The following is a 25,502-nucleotide window of genomic DNA, read 5'->3' as shown; positions in this document are numbered from 1 at the left end:
AATAGACAACTTTTAAATTTTTCAAAAATAATATCTCGGAGGCATCCCTTCCGAAAAGTTACACTTTAAAATCCTCATTGTAAATATGAGTGACATGATTTAAAAGCCATGGTGTTAAAAGTAGACATAGCAATACCTTCCCATAATGATCATTTTACCTTTATCCATGTATAGTTGAAGCTTCTCTTGTCTGGGCACAGTGAATTACCTGCACTGAGGGTCCCCACATCCATAAAAATCATTCCAAAAATATAGAACTCCAAGGTATAACAACAGAAGGATTTTAAAGCCATTCTAAAAGAGATTGATAGTGAGTTCACGGAAAGAAAAATCAAGCAAGTAAATTATAGTGTATAGTTAACTTTAATTCCATAGGCATGGCCCTGCTGCCAGCAGGCATCCATACCCTCGACAGGGATACCTTTTAACCTTATGAAATGCTTGTGTCCCACATATTAGATATAGATTCAGAGTTATTTATGATCATTTACTTTTCTCTTTTTATAAGTTAATTGAAGAACGTTTTCTTGGCTTGGTAACCAACTAACAACAATGCTATTCATAAGAACTAACAAGAATGAACAAGTCGTCTCACGATGAGACCTCTCGTCTTTCAGTTTTTCAACTGAAAGCCATTACCCTGGCTTGGTGACCAGTGTGGTAATTTCATTCCCCATAGGACCCATGATCATAGTAGGCTGGCTTGCAATGAGACCTCCTATCCCTCAATTAATTCATTTATGTTATTAGAACAATGCTCTGATTATGATTAACCTTAGATAGGTTACGTAATAGGTGGGGAAGCAAGTCTACTCCTTAAGAGTGTAGCATGGTGTGAAAAGCTTTTAATTACTACTCTTTACTGGTTGGTTATGCTACCCTAAGAAATTTATTAAAAAACATCTCAGATAATGACCAAAAAGATTCCTTGAGTTTATCATGCTAAGGTTCTTTATGAAAGCTTATTAGGGTTTTGGAAACATGGTCCACCATAAGAGGTTTTTCATTTATTTCTTCGAAGAGGGACTTGAAAAGATTTTCTGGATGATAGTTTGTTAGAATAAGAGAAAAGTATTACATGTAACTTATAACAATACATATTGATCCAAAATCAAGGTCACTTTAAAAATATGAAGCATTATGTGTAAAGTACTTTTGACAAGTTTCACCTTGAGAATGCGTAATAGTAAAAATTTCAAAAGATGTGCTTTTATGGAATCACAAGTTCAAGAGTGTTGTTATTCATCTTTATTCATTATTCTCCTATTATCATACCCTATTTTTAAAGAAATAAATATCACCTTTAAGTGTAGGCATACTTCCAATGAAGCCATGTGTGTAACAAAATGCTGATTATACTCACACTTAGTTTTAAAGAATAAACTTCAATACATACCAAAGCATGAGAAACCAGTTTCTTTAATTGACATGGTACCAAGAGTTTTTGAATGACGAATAAATAAGATGGGTTAATGGATGCCCAAAACTAGGATTCAATGTAATCCACGTATTTATGATTCTCCAACTGATGCAACTCTTCCACAGTTTGATAGTCATTCTCCTGTAAGCACAAAAACTCTGGTGAAAGAAAAAAGATAAATCCCTCAAGTTTAGGCTCAAATATTTGATTTTCAAATTCACAAGAATGGTTGAGAGAGATTCTAGTGCTTTGAGTTTCAACAACATTTTCAGAACAAGTTCCGATGAAATATTGATCCTCAGGTGGTCTTTGAATTATATCTTCCCATGGTAAATGTTCTGCGATAATGGGGGAAGTTTCCAAATTCATTCCCTTTCCCAATATGGAAGGTGTAACATCTTGTTCAATATGGGAATCAATAGAAAGAATAAGAGGTTCAAACTGTTGTGCAACTTGATGGTTTGGATTGCGATTACAGTTAGGGTATGGATGGGAGCATGGACTAGGGTTAGGGTATGGATGAGGGTATGGATTAAGGTTAGGATATGGATGAGTTTATGGACTAGGGTTAAGATAAGGTTGCACATGCAGCTGGGAACATGGAGGAGGATAACATAATGGTGTATTGGAAAGAAATTATGATTTTTGTTGGTGCTCATATGATTGAATTTGCATGAGATATTTCCCTAGAGAAAAAGATCCAAACAATTCTTGAGGCCATGGAGATATTTGGCTCGAGGATGAGGGCCAAGGAGAGGGCCATTGCGTCCATAAGGTGGGGTATTGAATCAAAGGAGGATTATAGGTTTTCCATCGAACTGTAGGATTGTAGATGTGTTTAGGTACCTATTGGAATAATAGATATTATTACAAATATTAAATGATGATGAGTTTTGAGTTACACCTGGCGGTCGATTTATTTCCTTACTTGATTCCTTAAATACTTGTTGAAACCTCGACAATGATGGAAAATAATTTCTTGAATGATCCTCCTTGCATTGCTTCCATTCTTCCTAAAAATCATCCAATTGTAAATTTAGACAAGATTTTGTAGCTCCTATTTTTGTAGTTGATTACAAAAATTGAGAAGAACGTTCTCTAGATTTCTTACCGACCTCGGATTTTCCTCTTGAATAACTAATTCATAATTTACAAACATCATCATATGGTAAGTGAGAAACATCACCTGCACCTATTAGATTTAAAGGTTCTAAAAATTCGTCTTTGATTCCTTTGAGTAGGAGTGTTTTCAAGGTCTCTTTTACCAAATTCTTATATTTTGATTTTTGGAAGTTGTATCTAAATCGCTCCACATAATCCTCCAAGCTTTCATTTTCCCCTTGTGTTATTCCAAAAATATCTTCACCGGCCTGGCAATAGTTTTGATATTTCTCCAAGAATCTCTTCATGTCTTCCCATGTTTGAATGCAGTTCCCACCAAGGCTCATGAACCATCGGAGAGCTACTCCTTTAAGAGTAAGAGGAAACACTTGCAACCTTTGAGAATTAGTACAATAACCATATCTGGGTCTTCATTTACCAAACCATGAAATTTTGGTAGTGAAAATGGGCAAATATTATGCATTTGAGCCACTCCTAGATCTTTGATAGGAAATTCAAAAGTAACAATTTTTTCCATTTCTTACCAAACTAAAAGAGGTTCTCCATTTACTACTTCGAGACTCCTTCTTTGAATGTTCCTGTAAACTAATCAGTGAAATAGGTGCATTGAATGATTGATTTTAGCCTCAAACGCTTCATTGAAAAATGCCTCAAAATACCATATTTCTATCTTCAAGGAGACCACTGGTACATTTGTTAGCACATGCATAGTGTGTATGTGTGTGTGTGTGTGTGTGTGTGTGTGTGTAGGGTGGGTGGGGGGTTCTTACAACATTAAATAAAATGAGAAACCTTAAAGCAAAAATGAAAGAAATAAATAAATTCAAAGAACATAAAATTGCAAGAGAAACTAGGTGAAGGAATAGAAACCAAATGCAACAGGTCACCAAGGTAAATCCCCTAAGCGCCTCCCCGGAAACGGCGCCAAAATGTTGGGTGCAGTAAAGGGTTTATAAATGTACCAACATTTAAATTGTCAATCCGGAGAGTTCGTGAACTTCAAGACGCAACACTGAAAATGCCAGAGAGAGTCCCTGGTAACCTGCAAAACAAATCTAGTATATATTGCGATTAATCTCGAAAGTAAATGTAATCCTGCACGAGTGTGAGAAACACCAATCCTGCACTAGTTCGAGAAACACCAATCCAACCAAAGCATGTGGGAAAGTAAAAGCAATCAATGTGAAAGGAAATTCTCATTGCAAGTAAACAGAAGGGAAATCAAAACTAGAAATCAAGCGGTGCCAACACAATAATGAAAAGATTGTAAATGTTGTAATAAATTCAAAAGCAATTCAAACTATTCTGCTTGCACTAATTCTACTTCTACTAATTTTGCTTGCACTAATTCTACCTATGCTAATTTTTCTTGCACTAATTCTGCGTGCACTGTATATTGTAACATGCTTGCACTGGTGCAAGCAGAAAATCTGATTGCACTAATTATGTGTAAGAACAATCTAGAAGTTAAAGGAAACCATAATATTAATGAAGAATTTATCAATTCAAACATCTAGTTTCCGTATTTATAAATGTCGGTTCAACAAATGTAAAAATCATAGCTTGAAATATAAATTAATAGATCTGGATTAATTTACAGAATTAGAGTTGGAGCTCATAATGGCAGAGCCGATCTTACGGATTCAGACAATCTGGAGGGCGCAATCATTGTTTAAAATATTTCAAGTGCAAGTATAATTAATAATGCAGCAAATGAAATCAAAACAAATTGCAGCAACTCAAATTAACCTTAAAACTTAGAATAATTAATTGCAACAAATTGAATTAATTTTTGGGAATAAAACATCTGCAGCAAGTTAGATAAAATCAATCAAAGGCAGAAATAAATTGTAAAGAAATCAAATTCACACAGCAAACAAACAAGAATTGAGATTCTATTTAAAATATGAGAGTGGTGTCGATCTGTTTGGCAGCCAACCCAGCCAACTCGCACCCTCTTTGTGTGCTTGGTTCACACAGAAATTGAAATCATTAGATGCAATAAATAAGTAGATAGAACATGGATAAAAATTGCCTCAATTAATTACTAAAAACTGTCTTTTACATAATGTAGACATCGGCTAATCCTAGTAAGTAGGAGAAGCATTCCACACTAAAATCCACGTGCTACTACATTGGAAAAACTTCTCCTCCCTTCTGCCCTTTGCTTAGTTGATTGACTAAAATTAATTAGCTAGACTTGGAGCCATAACTCTTCTTTAATAATCTTTTTACATTCCAAACTTGGCATAAAACAAGCCAATCCTTTGCAAACATCATTGGGATTGAATCCCAACTAATTATCATTAATATGATATTAGTACAACCATTTTCCTACCGAAATAATGGAGATTTACCATGAATTTCCCAAATCTGGGCATTTTCTAGAATTCTGGAAAAGTTGGTATTTTTAACAAACTTCCTTCAAAGCCCCATTCGTATCTCCTTAACCATTATGAATTTTGGAAAATGGACTGAGGCTTACACAATTTCCTATTCTAGGAAAAAAACCCATGTTTTAGAATTATGAGATTCACTATTATCGATGCGGAAATTGAGGTGTAAATAGGAAGTATGGAAACTGCTACAAATTCAGGGCTGTAGCATTAATTATTCTCTAAATATAAATCTGTATGACCTGGGTGTGTCTTGGCTTATGTGGAAGTGTTCAAATGAAATTTTGATCATAAAACTCTTTCATATTCTCCCATGAATGTGTCAATGTATGAAAACCCCAAATTGGTGGAGGCACGCTATAAAACTTGCACTGGTGCAAGCATGCTAACTGCACTGGTGCAGGCACGTTGTAAGAACTGAATTGGTGTAGGAATCTGTTTCACAACGTAGGAAGGTAAGTGTAGGTTCAAAACATGATCAAATCAACTTTAATCTGCAACATACATACCTTTATTAAACTTCCATTAATGGTATTTTAATCCCGTTAAAACAAAAGAAGTAACAAATACTTGCAATAATAATCATTTAATGAAATGGTAGCATGAGAGGTTTTGAGTCAAAAATGAGATAAAACTGAGGCCCAACAATAGCAGATCAACTGTCCTCTACCTTTGTCAGGTCCTCCTCTGCCTCAGCCTCGTCTACGCCCCTGAAAGCCTGTCTGTGCCATCCCCGCACTTTGTTCAAGGGGCCGTGTTCCTGTCCACGCCATCCCCGTGCTCTGGTCAGGGGGCCATGTTTCTGCCTAAACCCTATAGGCGGGAGTTCTATCCATCATTACTTCATAGCTTCTGCAATTACACTCATCATGTCGTACCGACCTACAGAAGTTACAAACCAGTTGCTGCGGTGTCTATACAAACTTCTGCAGCAAAAGACGGTTATCTGTGGCATGTTTTCCTACTACCTAACATATAGTGCACTGCAATGTAGGCCCCACACTCGGTCCTTCTTGAGCTTGCAACCTCAAAGGCATCGGTGCCTCGCTTGCAATGTAGTTCACAAAGACTAGGAAATGGTCTTTCTCATGCCCTTGGCCCTTTCATTTTAGGCACCATACTTCTTCACACACCTCTAGTCGAACTGTTCTATCCTCCTTCAAACTTTGCATCTTGAGGCCAAGATTTTTCAACTGTGCATGGATTTGCTATACCCACGTATTTGTATCTTACATTCGTATTTCATGCAGTCTCATTGCAATCTCCAAGGCTTCGGCCTGAGTCGTTATTTTCTGTTGTGACAGCACAACCCTTAAGTGTGGCAGGTGCAAAGCCACAAACCATTCGTAATGTTGTCCATCTGTTAAGTTCATATTAGCTTCAGAAATTTAACATTTCAATCTCTGATCTAATTCCTAAGGTGTCTTGCCTGGCTGCATCGCGATTTCCTTGAACCCCATGATCGACTGTGCCTCAGAGTTAGGCCTACTGAATTCTCTATTCAGTGTTGTTTGGATGTCTTCCACTCCAGCATTCGGGTTATCATTAGAGTAATTGATATACCAGGTGAGTGTGCGGTCCTGCAGAGCACTAACCAATGTCACCTTCTTCATGTGATCATTTGTAACACCCTGAGATTCCCATATAGCTTTCACGATGAACCAGAACTAGTCTGAGTCCTCATTTCCCAAGACTTTGAACAAAGGAATCTTCACTGAATTTTCCATACTAAATTGTGGTAGAGGTGGAGGTGTTATGGGTGAAGTCGCTAGTGATGGTGGTCAAGTTGGAGGCAGTGTGGGTGGAGGTGGAAATTGCAGGAATCCTTGTCTTATTAACTGAATAGAACTTCATGGAGAAGCCTATGCTATGCCCTCTTTGTCACCTCGTGAAGGTCCAATCAATGGACTATATTCAGGGCCCTTTCTTCCTTCATTCCTGTAATTTTTTTTGCTTTGCGTAGCTCCAAACACCAAGGTAGCTGCATAACCTACTTTTTGCACAATAACATTTTAATCTAGGTATACAAAGATTTCAAGTACTTACCTCGTAGTCCTTTGAAAAAACGTCGCTCTGCCTCACTTTAGCTGATTGAGGTATCGACCGCGAATTCAATTACATATCTTCCTATGATGTAATCAAGCCAATGATCAACAACACCAACGATCTTATCCCCAGATGCTTCCAATCTCTATACTAGCTCTAGGGTCCAAACAATAGGACCGTCAAGTTTCCACCTTCGTTGGCTATCTACTAGCTTCACGATCCACTCATATAGCTAAACTGGAAAGGAATAGAAAAGGATATCGTGGATCTCTGTATATAGGTACCTGTCCAGCCACTGTTCCTTTGTCAGTCATAGGTGTCTATTCTCCTGCGCCGCGAATTAATGGATCTTCCTATCCAACCAGTCTTCGATCTCTTTCTTAGTTGGATTCCAGTGATACGACATCACTCATCTATTATGCAAATTCTGGTCCCAGTAACGGAACCATTTGTTGGATTTTTGGGGCCTGACCTAGGTTCAGTGTTAGTTAGCCAAACAAATCCCTACACTATTGGCCCTTTCGACATTAGCCCGCAGAGTGCGGACCAAAGTCTCACTCGAAGCAGTATGGGGGGATGCATAAACAAAGTTTTTTGCACCCTGAGATGGTCATGATGTCGGTTTATTCCTTCTATTCTTGCCTTCACGCAGGTCACTTAGTTCTAGGGCTTTCCAGACAAGCCCTTTATTCCAATCATCAGTACCTCTTCGAAAAGGTACGATTGACCTTCACGCAACCCTAACCTATAGCTTAGGTAATTTCGCGCTACTAGGGCAGCCTACCATGTAGATTCCCAAATTAGTCTAAGTGTCTTACTTGTCTTCTTAAACAATCATAGTTAGCACCATGTAAATAGATATTCTTACTTGCATTCACTTAACCAACGTAACTACATCCTCATCACATAAGCATTATAAATTAAATTCATGCATAACATGTCAAGATGCAGTAACTACGAACAAAGACACAGAATTGCAGAATACTTCTCTTTACTGATATTTTCAAGTAATTACAAACTCTATCTGCCCTGTGCACACAATTGTAGGGGTCTGCACACTCAGCTACAGAATTCCACCCTAGGCCTCTCAGCACTCAGCTGCAGAGCCTCTACCTATGCTATGACCCGAAAAATAGACTTCTTACTTCAAGAATATCACTAACTGACTCCAATCCATGACTCTAAAACTACTTAGACTTAGCTCTTTTTATACAATCCCATGGTCCGCGGACCATGGGTAGATCTTTTACAACCGACTTTACTTTACAAAATTAAGGGTGGAAAACCCTTTATGACTCATGAAACCTTCATGCTCTGCGACCACAAAATGCAGAGACTTTACTATTTTATTAGACAATTTGGCCCAAAACATGGGCTTTTAGCCCCAAAACTGTCCTTGGGGGATCTCGTTCCCAAAAATCATAAACCTCATTAAGCCATAAGGGATAAGGTTTAGTGTTATTACTTAATAGAATGACTTGGTTGATGGAAGTACGAGTGATGAGCCTTAGTATTGCAGTAAGGATGCTACAACTCCTAGGGCTACCAACTTTGCTTTATCAACCCGAGGTTTCATACAAACTTGGAGGTGACAGTGCTATATGCACAACAGATGCAACAGTATACTCATGTCACTTTTCAACTTGGGCGATGGACCATTATGCTTCCAAACCAGTCTTCTATTGACTAGAAGGAGTTTGACTACTAATAGTGAATGTAAAGCTAGCTCCAATACAGTAAATTAAGTGCTTGTATGTTGATGAAATGAAATTTACCAAAGGTAAAATGCTAGGAAACGCCATGACATCCTCTAACTAGGAAATGACATAAACTACTTGCAAAAGAGAACTAATATAAACTTTCATCTTATCATCTAGTTATTTGGACTAAATGGACATGGAAAGTTATTTTATCAATCCATGATTCATATATGCATGCACTAACTCTCACATGCTGAAATTGCAAAAAAAGAGTTTCTTAATTTCTAAATTAGAAATGTAAATTATTAGTTATGCTATTCGATCTTTGCAGGTGAGAGAGGCATGAGAGAGTTGGTCTCAGATGGAATTAAGAGGTATGGAAGAGAAGAGGAGGGCATACTCTATGCTCAAGCTATATTTTTTTCTCAAAACAGGTTAAAACAGGCTGCTAGAGGAATTGCTGCAGGATGTCATGGTTTACTACAGGATGTCCTAGTATTCTACAAGGAGTCATGAGAAGGCCATACGAAGGTAGGGAATGTGAAATGAAGTGCTGGAAAGATTTCAAATGGTTAAATATGGTGTAGGGAAGGTGCACATTACCCAAGGTTCAGCCCAACACTTCAATAAGGTCGACTTTGCCTAAGGTGGTTGTCCACGGTGGCTACAAAACAAAGATTTGGATTAGTGGTTTGTAGGCCTTGGAAGAAGGTGGAGAAGAATTATATGAGGCTAGAGGGATGAGTTCCTCCTTGCACATCCACAATCCCTGCAACAAAATATTTTCTTCTCTTCATTTATGCATAACTTCGTATAACTAGGGAAAATATGAGTTGAATTTGAGAAAACATATTTATTGATAGCTAGTGACTAGATCCGTGAAATGAACTAACTCCTTAAACTATAGCAAACTAAATAAACAAAATGAAAACTGCAGGTGCCTTCAATAAGTCATAAACAAAGACCTATTCATCAATGAACCCTAAGCTATGCAATGATCAAAAGATAAATCTGTTTTTGGGGCTGTCAGAATGTTGCCCTCAAACCATGATCCTAGGAAGGAAATGAGGAAGAGGCCACTGTCATAGGATTTTCTAAAGTATTATTTCTCACTATAGTACCAATGATCTACTTCAATTAATATAAGGAATACTAAACAATCATTCAAATATTGGTTAAACTAAACAAAGCATAAATAACTTCAGTAGCTAACTATGATTTTAATCTAAGAATACATGTACAAAGAGAGGAACCTCTGCTGCTAGGGTTGGGTCCTAACCCAAGAGCATCAGACCTCTAATTCAACTTAGTGTTGGATCAAGGTAAACCTTCTCATTATCATTAAAATATCAAATACAACATAAGATTAAGAGTCGCAATGTTTTAGCTCTAAATTCCCTCTTGGCTACAACAAAAAATTGAATCCTAATGAGGCCCTTCGCCTTATTATTTATACAAACTAAAGATACCAACATATTCCTAAAAATTAGGGAGACTTGGCTCCCAAACTCAAGAATGACTCGTCTTCACTCTCACTGGCTTGGCTTCCAATGAACTTAGTTGGCTTAGCTGCATGTAACTCCGAGTTGATGAGATATGGTGGAGGAATCTTCAAATGAGTTAAGGAGTTAAGGAGCACTACAAGAAAAAAGGTCATTGGTGAGGTTCATGCGTGTGATGGGCCTTTAAGGTCCATCAAAAATTTCGTATATGATGATGGTCCTTAAAAAAGCATTATTGTAAGTGCATATAGTGATGGTCTTTTAAGGTTTGTCACCAAAGCCATTTTCATTGACACTTTTGGTGAGGGTCATTAAAGGCCCATCACTAATTCTCTATTTGGTGACACTTTTGGTGAGAGTCGTTAAAGGCCCATCACTAATTCTCTCTTTTGTGACACTTCTAGTGATGATATTTTATTGACCCTCACCAATGCTCTTTTTGGTTACTTTTGGTGACGAAAAAAAAATGTTCATCATCATTTATCATTCCAATCCGATTTTGATGACGCTATGTATCTATTACTATATATTTTGTCAAGAGATAATTGATTAAGACAATCATTGTGGAGTCATTTTCATTATGTGTCCAAGGCCATAGTGGTTAGAGTCAGCCAATTTGTTAAGAAGTAATTAATGTGTGTCATTTCCCTCAAGTCATAAGAATATAGTTTTCCTATGAGTCAACACATGATTCATCTCTATTAGGTTTATTATCTAGAAAATTCCCTTTATATAAAGTTCCACTAGTGTGTGTAGGAACTGTATTATTTAATACATAATCAATCTCTACCAATTTTATTAATTAGAGAGGCCTAGCACTCCTCAACACTCATGGCACACCTTAACATGCTTTGGAACACGCTAACATTCTTTGTCACCTCGCATGTCTTGGAACATCTTTGTACCTAGAACATCTTTCCATGAGTAGGACACCCAAGCACATGTTGGAATTCCATAGCCTAGCATAGAACTCCCCTAGCATGTGTTGGCATTCCATAGCCTAGCATAGAACTCCCCTAGCATGTCTTGGCATGCCCTGTAGTCCCTAGAATGCCTTGGAACCGCATAATATTGCATTAACATACATTAGCACTTGGCACACATTGGCACTCAGCATGTATTGGAATATATTATTAGTGTGTATAACATGCCCCTTTTCAAAAAGATAAAGTCCTAACTTATTAACCCTCTTATTTGTTCATTTCCTTTCATTTTAGCTTGGTTATTACTTTTGTTTCCTTGAAACTCATTGACGCATATTGGCATACTCTGGCACCTTGCACATCCTAGCATGTCTTAGCACCTGACATGTCTTGGCATGCCTTGGCACTATTTGGAACATGTTAGCATACCATGGAACTACCTAGCACACTCTACCACTTATTGACATGCCCTGATATTCCCTAGCATTCCTTATCTGTGCTTAGCATACCTTTTCACTCCCTCCACATGACAACTAACACTCACTGACACTCCTTGACACACCCTCATTTTCATTCAATTCCATGAATTTTGACCTAGTGCTCCCTTGTGTTGCCCTAGTACTCCCTAACACTCCTCAACATGCATTGGAACTCTCTAGTACACCTTAGCACTCTTCGCCACTTCATAGCATGCATCACACTCCCTAACATACATTGGCACTTGGAACGTGTTGGCACTTGGAAAGTCTTATTATGTTTGGCATTCGTTGAGATGACTTGGTATACTTTGGCATGGTTTAATATTAAATTTTTTTGAGATCAATTATTGGAAAGTAGATGAGAAGCAACAGAGGAAGATTTGACATTTATAATGCACTCACACTTGGCCCTTAGCACCTATTAGCACCTAGTGTTGGTGTGCCTAGCATGACCCTCATGGAAAAGGTAAATTGATGACTTATTAACCCTATTATGTGTTCATTTCCTTGTAGTTTAACTTGTTCCTCCCTTTTGTTCCCTTGATAGTCCTTGACATGCATTGTCACATCCTTACACATCTTGGCAGGCCTTAACACTTGGCAGATATTAGCTTGTTTGACATGCCTTTGTACTATCTGGAGCATGTTAGCATACCCTAGCATTTCCTAACACACCTTGGCAGTCATGCCCTCATAGCTAGTATTACATTTTTCCACGACTTGGTAACATTACATTCCATAAAATACCTTGGCACTCCATATTTGTCACTCCCTCATAGATAGCCTTAATTTCTTTTCCACTTGGGAACCCAACCAATTCATTAGCAAAACAATATTGTATCGAACCCCAAGTATCCTTTTTTTTGAATTTTCTTTGTCCATGCCTTATCACAACCATAGTCTTGCTTCCTATAATTCCTATTCTAAACTTCTCGTATAAAACTTCATCCTTGGGTCATATGTAATTCACTTGCACTCCTTGGCACACACTTTTATTCATTCATTTCTAAGAATTTTGACCTAGTTATCCCTTTTATTCCCCTGGCACTCCCTAACACTCCTCAGCCTCCATTGACATTGTATGCCATGTGTTAGCACACCTTTTCATTCATTGGCATCCCCTGGCACTCCTTATCTATCATTCCCTCGCAACTACCCTTACTTTTTTTAAGACTTGGGAACCTAACCAAGTCCTGCCTCGACTACAACAACTTAAGCAAGTTATAGTTACTACGACTAAACTATGCCTTGTTCACCTTAGAACTACCAATAAAACATCTTAGGTTACTCATGTCCAATCTCAACTCATCCCACTTGACAACTTACTAAGTCAAGGCTCGCGTCCGGCCATGGCCATAAAACAACTAAGCAACAAAGTTTATATCTTGACATGCCATAACACCTCGCATGTATAACAATCCCTTAGCCCTATGTGGTGTATGTTAGCATCCCCTGCATTTCTTGGCAATCTTTACACTCCCTAGCACACCATAGCAATCCCTAACATGCCTTAGAATTCTAGCATGCCTTAGCACTGCCTAGCATATAACCTTGTCACTCCCTCCTTAGAGCACTTGGAACTCATTGACACTCCCTATCACACACTATTATCTCTTCATTTTCGTGCATTTTGAACTAGTTCTCCTTAGTGTTTTTGTGGCACTCCCTACCATTCACTGGCACACATTGGTACACCCTAGCACCTAGCACATCTTGGCATGTTTCCCTAGCATTCTAGCATTCCATGGCACTACCTAACATATCTTGTCACTCCCTCCTTACCACACCTCGAACTCACTAACACTCATTGTCACACACTCTTATTCATTCATTTCCATGTATTTGAAACTAGTGATCCCTTTTTTTTCCTTGGCACTCCATAACACTTTGTGGCATGCATTGGCACACCCTAGCACTTGACACATCTTGGCATGTTACCCTAGCCTCTATCATGCCTTAGCACTGCCTACCATAGCTTGTTACTCCCTCAACACACCCATATCTTACTGACACTTCTTGTCACAAACTCTTATTTGTTCATTTTCATACATTAATTTGACCTAGTGCTCCCTTATGTTTCCCTGGCACTCCCTAACACTTCCCGCCACATGTTGACACACCCTGACACTTAGGAATGTCTTCATTGCATGTCACCCTAGCAATCTAGCATGAATTAGCACAACGTAGCACACCATGTCACTCTCTCCTTAGCACACTTGGAACTCGTTGAAAATCCTTGTCACACAATTATCTTATTCATTCATTTTCATGGATTTTGACCTAGCTCTCCACTATGTTTTTGTAGAACTCCCTAACACTCCTTAGAACGCATTGGCACACCTTGGCGCTTGGCACATCTTGGTATGCTTCCCTATCACTCTAGCATGCCTTGGGACTGCATAGCATACCTTGTCACTCCTTCCTTAGCACACCTAGAACTCATTGACACTTCATTGCCATGCATTTGAATCTAGTTTTCCCTTTTCTTTCCTTGGCACTTCACCCTAACACTCCCTAACATGCATTCACACCACACCGTGGCACTCGACACATGCACATCTTGGCATGCCTTAGCATTTGGCTTGTCTTAGCATGCCTAACATGCCTTGGAATTTTATATCATGTGTTAGTACTTCCTGGCATTCCCCGATACACATTGGAACTCCCTAATTATCATGCCCTCATAGATAGCTTTAATATTGTTTTGACTTGGGAACCCAACCAAGTCAATGGAAAAATAGTGTTGTGCCCAACCCAAAGTCTCCCTTTATCTGAAACTAGTTTGACCAACTCCTCATAATTTTAACCATATGATTTCCTACTAAAATTCCTATTTTGACCTTTTCCTAACACACTTTGTCCTTGAGACACTTGGAATTCATTGACACTCCTTGGCACACACACTTACTTGTTCATTTCCATGTATTTTGATCTAGTTCCCACTTGTGATGCCCTAACAGCCACTAACATTCCTCAACATGCCTTGGTGATATGTGATAGCATGGCTTTTCATTCCTTGGCATGCCTTGGCACTCCTTAGCTATAATTCCCTAACAACCCTTACTTTTCTGTGACTTGGGAACCCAACCAAATCTTGCCTCAACTACAACAACTTGACCAAGTTACAGCTACTACAACTAGACTATGCCTTGTTCATCTGAGAACTAAGTATAACTCATCTTAGGCTACTCATGTATAATTTTAACTTATCCAAATTAACAAGTTACAAGTTACCATGTCAAGGGTCATGTCCAACCATGGCCATAAAAAAAAATAGCAACATAGTTTACATTTTTACATGCCATAACACCTGGCACATATAACAATCTGTTAGCACAATGTGGAATGTGTTAGCAGCCTCTACATTCCTTGGTATGATTTTCAGTCCCTAGTGTTATGGCCTACATCTACCTCAGGCTGAAAAAGGCAGGTCTAGGGTAACATAAAACCACGCATAACCTGGTAGTTAGCCCTACCAGGTCGGGAGAGGGCTCTCTCCTTGTCAATCTCAGGAAAACATGGTCAATAAAACTTGAGATGACTGACGTAAATACTAATTTGAGGCTAGGTATATATTCAGATGAGTTTGATTGAATTTAATGGTTGGTTGTTGGATCAAATGTGAAAGGAAGATTTGGGTCTGGGGAATGAACCTAGTCTTGTAGAGATTTTTGTGGGGTGAGGTAGGAAAATGGTTTAGTACTTTAAATTGAGTGAAATGGAGAGTCTTAAGATTGTTGAGGATTTGGAGAGGGCATGAAAGTATCATGAATCCTCTTCAAACAATTGAAAACATCAATAGCTAAACAAATCCTAGGTAGATCACTACAACATCAATGATTTCTACCTTTATCCTTGATTCATTTAGTTAAGCTGAAAAGAGAGAGATGATGGCATACATAAACACATGTAAAATTGAATCACAGAAGAAAAAACAATACTAAATCACCTTGTCACAAGAATCCTACAAAATGCTGCAAACCCTGGTCTATTTCCTTGCCAAACTGCAGAGATGAATGTACAATAATGCTCAAAGCATTCACAAGAGTCCAACCTTTACAAATGACTGAAAAAGTACTAGATATAGGCAAAAAAAAACTCATGCTAGCCTTTAGGGGTTGAATTCATCAGTTTAGGAGTTGTTTCAACGAGATCTAAACTAAGAACTGAAAAATAGGCAGTGGAACAGCTTACCTCTAAGACCTACGAAATGGATTCATTCAGTTCAAAATTACCTATACATGATGTATCTACCTCCTTGATTGAATTTTCATAATTTTTACATCAAAGTCCATCAATTTACATCACGAGTTTTACTATGAGATAGAAAAAGTCAAACTAAGAAAAAACTAGGTAAAAAACAGAGTTTTTTTCGCAAAAATGGCACTTTTCCATCTTGTGCGTAGCGCCACTTTTCCTGTGCATAATGCTTTTTTCTAGCTGATTTTTAAAGCCTTCCCTGCACCAAATTTGCTCCAAGTTGGATTTTTAGAAAGGTATATCTGTCTACTTTCTAGAACAAGTGGAATTTCTAAATTTGGTGTCCATTTGCCCCTCCAAAAATCAGTTCTCCCAACACTGTTTCCTGTGTGGCCAAAACGTGGCAGAGAGGGCATTTTTGAGGTGTTTTTGACCCTTTTGGAAGCTCAAAACTTGTCAAAAATTTCTAGTAATTTCTGGGTATGCACGATTTTTCACAAGGAATCCAAAAATGTAGATCTTTCCTCTAGAGAAGGTCCCTAGCAAAAGCGAGCGCCGGGTGGCGCTACGTACCAAGCAGAAAAACCCATTTTTTCCTTCAAATATTCAAAATTGTAAAAAATTGTGCCAAATTTCTTGAAATTTGGGATGAGTGACCTGCACTAAGTACTATTTTGGGCTAAGGAAGCTTCAACCAAGATCTTGAGCTTATCTTTCTCTTTCTTGCTCCTCAAAGTTTTCCTCAACCTGGCTTTTAAGGTCCTTATCCTCGCTTTGCAAATCTTGTTTCTTGCCAAATAATGAAAAGCCATGTGCCTCAACATATTTTTCTCCTTATTTGCTTTCTCAAGTAGGTTCTCCAAGTGCATGTTTTCCCTCTCTAGCCAATATTCCCGGTCAGCTTCAATCTCTTGCTCAATCGGTGTCAACTTGACTTTCTTCCTCTTTGCTACTTGCTGGTTTTCCCTTATGTTTTGTGGCTCCATGATTGTTTGCTTGTCCTCCAACTGCTTGTTCCATTACTCAAGGTAATTTATGATCCATTTAACTCTTTCAAGGTTAAGAGATAATTCATGAATGTCAGCTTCTTATTCTTTAATGATCTCCTTGAGTTTTGGGCTTTGGGAGCCCAAATCAGTGTCCTCATCCTGAATCAAAATGAAATATTTCTCCTGACATTCAAAAGGCCCTTCATCATGCAATGGTTGTTTCCCTTTGTCCTGTACTTGCTCTTCTGAAGAAGAAAGTAAATCCCCTTTCACCCCGGGTGAAGATAACATTTGCCTATGATCTAATGAAGGAAATGAGACCCCGTCCACCCCGGGTGGAGATAGTACTCATTTTACAGCTGCAAATAATCTCCTTGTGCCTTTTTGATAAGTGATAAATATTGGCATACTGGTGGTTTGAGTCTCATGCACTTCTTGCTGATTTGAAGGCCCTCCTGCCTCTTGAAATACTGATGAGCTCACTTGAGGGTTTTTGAAAACCTTATGTGAAATGAAATCATCCCATGAAACATTCAACAAACTCAATTGATGCAAAACCACAATCTTGATCAATGCAAAGTGATAAATATTGTTGTACTATTGATGAGGAGGTTTTCTTGGCACCAATGTGGTCATTTTCTCAATATTTCTGCATATGAAATAGGGGAGGTTCATCATCCTCACCCTAGTGAAATGCATCAATAGTCTAACATGATAGGTGTACAAGTGAAAAATTCTCCCTTCACAGCTGAATTATTTGATAATGAGCTTCATGAATGGAGCATATGTGTCCTGTAGGTATCTGAAAGGAAAGACCCTATTGATTTGCTTCTGATAACTAGTCTTTATATAAGGCTCATAATGCTCTTTGACCACCAGCTGTCCTTTGTTCCACTGTTCACCCACATTCGTAATACTTGTTGCTTCAGCTATAGTTTTAGGTGTCAAACTGAAGGTAACACCTGCCAAATTGACCTGGCCATTGTGAAGATGAAGGACAACTAATCTAGCAAGCTCATGGTGGTATTTCACCCTTTTCACCATCTCTCAAAACTAGTAGCAAGACTAATGTTTGAAACATGCTACTGCAAGAGGACAAGCCAATAGCTCTGTGAGTGTAGTGGGCTCCTCCCGGATGTGTTTTCCTCCCTTATGTGGTTTTCTTGGTGCATGAATCTCTTGGGAGGAATCACTCATAGTTTCATCATCTCTTTCATAAACTGAATATGTTTCCATATTTGCCACTGTTTGGTGTAAAATAATGAGTATGAAGAGATTTTAAATCAAGAATAGGTGACTATTGTTTGATGAATGGGACTGATGAGTGGGACTGATGAATGAGGGATTTGGTGTTAGATGCAGGGTTTTTAGAGAGTGATATGGTTTGGGGATGCAAATTAGGGTTTGGGAATAGTGGGAGTTTTGTTAGGGTTTTATGGTTTTGGGGATGTTGGGGTAGGATGAGTGTGAATGAGAGAGGGAAGGGAAATGAAATGAGGGAAATTTCAGTGTGAGGAATGTGAAAATCATGCAGGGGAATAACAACAAGAATGACAATTTTGCAAACCCTAGATAGTTTTTGTAGTGCAACTGTGCAGCAGTTAGGGTTTGTCTTTACACCTATTTACACACCATCAATGAGGACTAAAACCATTGCAATGGTAGAGTGGAATATTTCACTTACTTGTGGAATGAAGTGTGCAAGATTTTTGAGCTTGGCAAGATCGTTTGGATGAAATTAGGGCTTGGAGGACTGGTGCGTTGTGCCAACACACAAGTGCACTACGCTCAACAAGTGCGTTGTGCACGTCGGTATTTCAGTGTAATTCCTACGCTCTATTCACCATGCCGATCAGGTGCGCCGCGCCACTACCCAGGTGTGCCACGCCCAGGAAACTTCAAACTTTTGTTGCGATTTTTCTCTCCTTCGCCTCAAATCGCGATTTTCACTTTGTTCTCTCACTCTTTGGCACAAATGAAGTATTGAACACAATGGGCACTTTATATACAAATGAATCTAATTTTTCATTTAACAAAAACCCACTTTCTAATGTTTTCTTTTCACTTTATCTTTTTTTTTAAAACTCTATTTTGCAGTTTCGCTCTCTTTTTTACTTTTGATGTAATAATGCTTTGAATTTCTTGTCTCTTTTGCTGGAGATGGAGTGCAGGAGCTTGGCAAGGTGACCAGGGTTGAATTTATGGACTTATTACATATAGGAAAATTTAAATTACATGAAATTTTTATACATAGAAGATAAAACTCTGTTTTTCCTCAAAACGGGGTTTTGAGGAAAAATCAATTAATGAGCATGTGATTATTGAAATTTTTGATGCTGAGACTTTATTTGACCTCCTCATGTACCTATTGACCATTATTGAGCTTTTATATGAGTATGATGACAAACCCTAGACCTAATGAGACCTAAACCCTAAAAATGACTTTTGCAAATGTTAAGACAGAAAATGACTGTAAATGACCTGAATTTATGAAAATAGGCCAGCAAGTAAAGGCCATGAGGGAAAATTGATAAAGAGCCACTACCATCAGATGATCCATGACCTAATGGAATGTAGCTGATCGGATGAGACACCTAAAAATGCATGCAACAAGAGAATTTTGATCACTGATGGAGGGATGAAGATACCGACACTAACATTGGCTCCAAAGGGGATGGTAGCTCCTTGGAGGTGCCAAGAACTACAGATCTCTGGGAAAAAGACAGTGCCTCTTCCATTGGGCTAAATGGAGTCAATAACTTCAACAAACTAAAACCAATATCATGATTCAAAACTAACTCAATTACAAGACTGAAAACTGACTAAAAACTGACTCAAACAATCCACACCAAAACTGAAATTAGACCTTCAATTTTATAGCCTTCACTTCGGGCCCCAAACAGAATGAATGACGACAATACACACTTGCAATGAATGAGATAAAATGTTATGTACAATGACATATGTGACAACAGAAAACATTTCAAAGATAATACTGTTTCAGCAGCCAACCATTGACTGGCCCACCTGGACAATCTTCTCCATTCATTTCTTTCAGTAGAAAAGCATTTTGACCCTAATATGTAGCAATTCTGAATGGTCCCTTCCACAGATTCTCGAACTTGCCATGCTTGCCTTTGTCCTCGTTTCTAGCATCCCATTTCAGCACTATGTCTTCAATATGAAACTTGTCTGCCTTTGCTTTCCAATCATATATTTTCTTGATTCTCTCTTGCAGCCTGAAGGTATTTTGAAAAAACTCCTCTCCCGTCTGCTGTAAGTGGATCATTTGGTTTATTCTTCGTTGTAAATGATCTTCCTCCCTGCCAGCTTCCTGTAGAAGTTTAACAACTGGGACTGCGAGAGATGTCGGGAACACCGTGCCAACACCATATATAATCTCAAAAGGAGACATGCCTATTGATTTCTTCTGACTTACTCTATCCGCCCATAGAACATTCACCAATTTCTTATTCCAACTCCTTTTGTTTGTTTCCAGCAGCTTTTTGATGATGTTAACCAATGATTTATTTGAAGATTTCACTAATCAGTTACCTTGTGTATAGTATACAGTTGAGTACCCCAAGGTAATTTGATATTTATTACAAAAATAAATCATCTTTTTAGATTTTAAAGTTGCTGCATTATCTGTAATCAACTTGTTAGGACAGTCAAAATGTGACAAAATATTATTTTCAAGAAACTGAATTATTACCAAGTCGGTGGCTTGCTAAGCGGGAATCGCCTCAATCCATTTTGTGAAATAATCTGTCGCTGTGAGGATCCACTTGTGATGTGCTGAAGATGTAGGATGAATCTCACCAATGAAATCTAAACCCCACTGCTGAACCGGAGAACTTACTTCAACCAGCTTGAGTGGTAAAGGCTGCAACTTTCTCCTTCCTTGAAAATTTTGGCATTCGTGGCAGCTTGTAACAGTTTTATACACATCAGCAAAGAGAGTAGGCCAATAATATCCCACTCTAAAAATATTATTGGCTGTTGTCTTCCAAAATATGTGACCTCCACAATCTCCCTTATGAAAATCATCCTCCTCAACCAAACAATTTAGTAAGACACCGCCGGGATCATTCCAATAGAGTGCATTATTCATAATACAAAACTTGGCATCCTTTAATTTCAGAGTCCTACTCTTATTTCTAGCCATCCCAAGTGGTGGTGAAAGATGCTGGAGCACATATATAATATCCGAATACCAAGGAAAAAGAAGAAACATTTCAGATACCTGAACAAGCGAACTTTCTTCATCTTCTTTGGACATAGCAGCAATCAGATTTATGTCCAAGGCATGCAAATTAGACTTTGCCATCAGTTTTTCCAACCCCTGGCCCTTGATGAGCTTTGCTAGCTTTATCTCCACATCATATTCTAACACAGTGTGATCCATATGCCTCATCTCCCTTCTAGATCTGTTTGTACTAAGACATCTTTAACGGTTGCGTTAGGGACGTAAGCAAGAATATGAGAATGCAGAATATATACCCGAAAGTCTTTCAAAGCCTTTACGAAGGCAAGGGATTTCTTTTCAATAATTTTATACTTTAAGGTTGCATCTCTTATTGTTCCGTTGAAAAAAGCAATTGGCTTCTCAAGCTGGTCTCTTTTCTGCATTAAGACCGTTGCCATAGTATGATCTGAAGCAAATGAAAACAAAATGAAATCTTGGGAATAATCTAGGCTGATGAAAATTGGAGCTAAAGAAAGAGCCAACTTTAACAAATTGAAATACTTGATAGCTTCCTCGGTCCACTTTACTACACTATCTTTCTTTAACATGTTTGTGATTTCCCTCAAATGTTCTGCTAGATTTGGCACAAAGCGACGTAAGAAGTTCATCTTACCATTGAATGCTTGGATCTCCTTTTTACTTCACGGAAAATCAATCTTCTAAATGGTTTCCACTCGAGCAGAATTGATTCGGATGCCCTCCTTGGATATGATGTGACCGAGAAGCTTCCCTTCATCTATGGCAAACAAGCTCGTTTTTGGATTAAGAGATATGTCATACTTTCTACACCACTGAAAAACAATCTTCAAATGATAAAGATGCTCTTCATCTGAATTGGAAAATACTGTCAAATCATAAAGATAAACCACTAAAAATACATCTTTCTCCTTTGCAAAGGTGATATCCATTGCCCAATGAAAAGTTGCACCAGCATTCTTTAATCCGAATGACATCTTGGAATAACAGAAATTTCCCCACGGAGTGGTGAATGTTGTTTCGTCCTTGTCATCCTCATGGACCAGAATTTAATTATAGCTAAGATAACCATTGAGTAGCAACATACGAGATGCTCCAACTACACTTTGAAGTATGTGGTCCATTTTTGGCAATGGATAGTTATCTTTCAAAGATACCTTATTCAGATTTCTGAAATCAATACATAATCTAATCTCACTTGTTTTCTTCCGCACTGGCACCGAATTGGAAATCCAATCTGAAAATCTTATTGGAACGATTATACCAGCCTTGTACAGTCGATTCACCTCTTTCTCTATTGATGGCAGCAACTTTGGATTTATCCTTCTTAGCTTTTGTCGAAATGGCTTGATTGGAATGATGTGTTGAATTATACTCTTATCATATGCCTTCAAATCTGAATAGTCCCATGCAAATACATCAGTAAATGAAGACAATAAACTAATGTATTTTTCCTTTACCTGTGGAGGCAACGCCTTTGACAACTTCACCATCTTTGGATTTTCTGCTGTTCCAATATTCACATCCTCAACTCCTTTCTTGGTTGCACCAAGCTTGGTTTCCGGGCTACATTATCTTGATCAAACAACTCCTCTAAAGGTATTAGACCTTTAGGAATGACATTGTCCTTCAGCTGCAAAACTTCCATCTGATTTACCTCTATGTCTGCTTCACCATCATCTTGCTCTCCATCGATAGAAGTGTCTTTGTACTTGCCTTCATTTTGCAGAAATTCTTCAATCTCTTTGTCATCTTGAAACACCTGCCAATATCTTTGATTATCAGGGATAGCTGGGTGATGTTTCACATGAATTTCAAACTTATTGTTTGAATTCATTGGGATTTTCAAATTACTTGCAGCTGTTGCAAGGGAATCTGCAATAACATTTTGTACACGAGGGACACATGTCAAAGTGTAATATGGAAATAACCTCAAAATATCTAATATGCATTATGCTAAGCCTGCATTCGAGGATTTTTAGCTTGGTATTCACCGTTGACTTGCTTTATTACTAATTCAGAGTGGCCATAAACTGAAATTATTTTTGCATTTAACTTCTTGAGGATTTTCAAACCAGCAACTAAAGCTTCATATTTAGCTTCATTATTGGAACAATCAAAAGCCAATTTATACAAACAAACTCTTACATTACTTAGGACTTTTTTTGGTAGAAATGTAGGGTTGCATATCCAAATACCAATTCTAGCACCATCCTTACCTACTGCTCCATCAAAATCCATACTCCACAAACCGGCTTCGTCCTCCAAATGCTGAAATTTTGTTTGCTCTTCTACCTTTGCTTGTTGTCCATCAATTTTCTGCTGCTGGAAAAAAGCTGATTGTTCAGTGGTACAATCAAGCCTTTGTCTTTCTTTATCAAGCACAGCTCTGAAATTTTCAGTGATCTCTGGAATATATTCTACTTCAACTAATTGACTATTTACATCATTAAAACTATCAGAATAGAGAACAAAAGATTCTAAATCAGTATGTACATAATTGATTGGATGATTTAAAGGTTTCTCTTTTCTTGTGATCATGTATTTCATCTTTTTCTCCCGATATAATTTCCTCAATTTACCAAACATGGGAATAGTGGCATAGGAGAAATCTAGTTACAATGTCCCTTTGAGTTTTGCTCAACAAGATCTCGATAGAAGCATGCCAAATCTAGGAGGAATATCGACCATAACCACATCCATAGGAACATTCTTAACTGGAATCTTATCTAAGGTGAAAACCAAATATTTAATGAGACCAATACATCTAACCCTACCAGAATCAAAGGAATAAAGATTATGGTACTTGCGAGTGATATCTAAACCCAATTTTTCCATAATTGCCTTTGGCATCATATTATGAGATGCTCCTGAATCAAACATGGCATTGTGAAATACATAATCATGCAATCTAACGTTGATGTAAAAAGGAGCTACATCACTATCCTCAGATTGACCTTCTAATGTTGGACCAAAGATAAGCTCGGGCTGGTCATCCTCCACATTAACCATATCTGATAACGGATCTAAATTCAAAATCTTTGACACATGACCTTTATAGCTGTTATTCTTCATTAATTCAGTCAAAGGTATTGACAATTTTAACTTAGCAATTTCATTCTCTAAGCTAAAGGTTTTAGTTTTCTCTACCTCTTTGAGTGGAGCATCTTTCTTTTCATTCTTCTCCTTTGATACATTTGGCTGATTTGACCTTTCATTTGTTGATTGTGTTTTGCTGGTGGTAGGATTTGTTGCCTCCTTTCCCTTTTTCTGCACACTTGGAGAATCATTCTTTGGTGGTGTCACTTCCTTCCTCTTTTGAATTGGATTGATGGGTACCTCTCTACTCTTGAGTGAATATTTTCGCTGCTGGGCTCTCAAGGCATCCATGTATCCCCTCTGATATTCATCAGATTCTTCTTCTAGAACTGTTTCATTTTCTAAGAAGAAATCTTCATCTTTTTGTACAGCTGGGCTTTCTGAATACTCTTCATCCTTCGTGATATAAATTGGCAAATCATCAGGTGTAAAGAAATTATTCTCCTCTCCTATTATGTTCTCATCATCATCTGATTTCGTACCATGTACAAAATTCTGCTGCAAGGGTGTTTTTACTTGATGCTGTGCTGCTTGGTCTTGTGCTCTTTGTTCTCGTTGTTTGATTCTGAACTGTGGTTGTTGCTGACCACAGAAGTTTGGATTTCTGATCTGTGTCTTGGGCTTATCTGCAATAGTGAGTCTATCAAACATCTTCTTGATCTTGCGAAGCAAATGATTTAAGGAAGAAGCTTCCTCCTTTATGGTCACCTTTTTCTTGGCCTTTGCTCTAGCTCTCTTGGCTAGCAGATTTGCCTCTACACTAACTGTAATTTTCTGTATATCCTCCAATGTGGCCGGATCTCTTTCTCTCAATGGATATGCCATGTCGGGATCAAAGCCATCGGGAAATTTAATCAAAGCTAGCCCCATTGTGTTATAGACATTTTTGGGCACTGCAACCCCAATCATAAATGTCCATAAACTAAGGGATCTTAAGTCCCTAAAAGTGTTGTTACAACCCCTAAAAGAACAAGGTCAGCTGATTACATCATCTCCCAGAAGTTCTCCATGAAAAACCACTCAGAACTGGTCAAAACTGGACCATCTCACCTGCTCCATGGTCAAAGTGTGCTGCATCCCACCTAAATGCACACGGGAGGTGCGATGCATACTGAAAATCCCTTCTATGGGGTGCGATGGGCGAGAGTGGACAAATGGCAGAGTCAATTTGTGAGGTGGATGATCATGGAATCTTCCATAAACTTCTCCTGTGACACTTGCCTCTCTGCATTCGCCCAGGGATGAGTAAGAGATCATCAATCTCCAAGTGGAATCAAGAACTATCAGAGAGAGGACATTAATCAAACCTCAGAAGCTGACTCACCCTCCTTGCAAACATCTATATATGGATCCCTCATCCCAGAGATCCAAAGGCTGGAATTTTGTATCTTGTAAGGAAGT

Source organism: Pinus tabuliformis, chromosome 5_2 (assembly GCF_031772625.1).
Source record: "Pinus tabuliformis cultivar Carrire ecotype Pingquan chromosome 5_2, CPIR1, whole genome shotgun sequence".
In the NCBI taxonomy this organism is placed as follows: domain Eukaryota; kingdom Viridiplantae; phylum Streptophyta; class Pinopsida; order Pinales; family Pinaceae; genus Pinus; species Pinus tabuliformis.
This window is presented reverse-complemented; position numbering follows the sequence as displayed.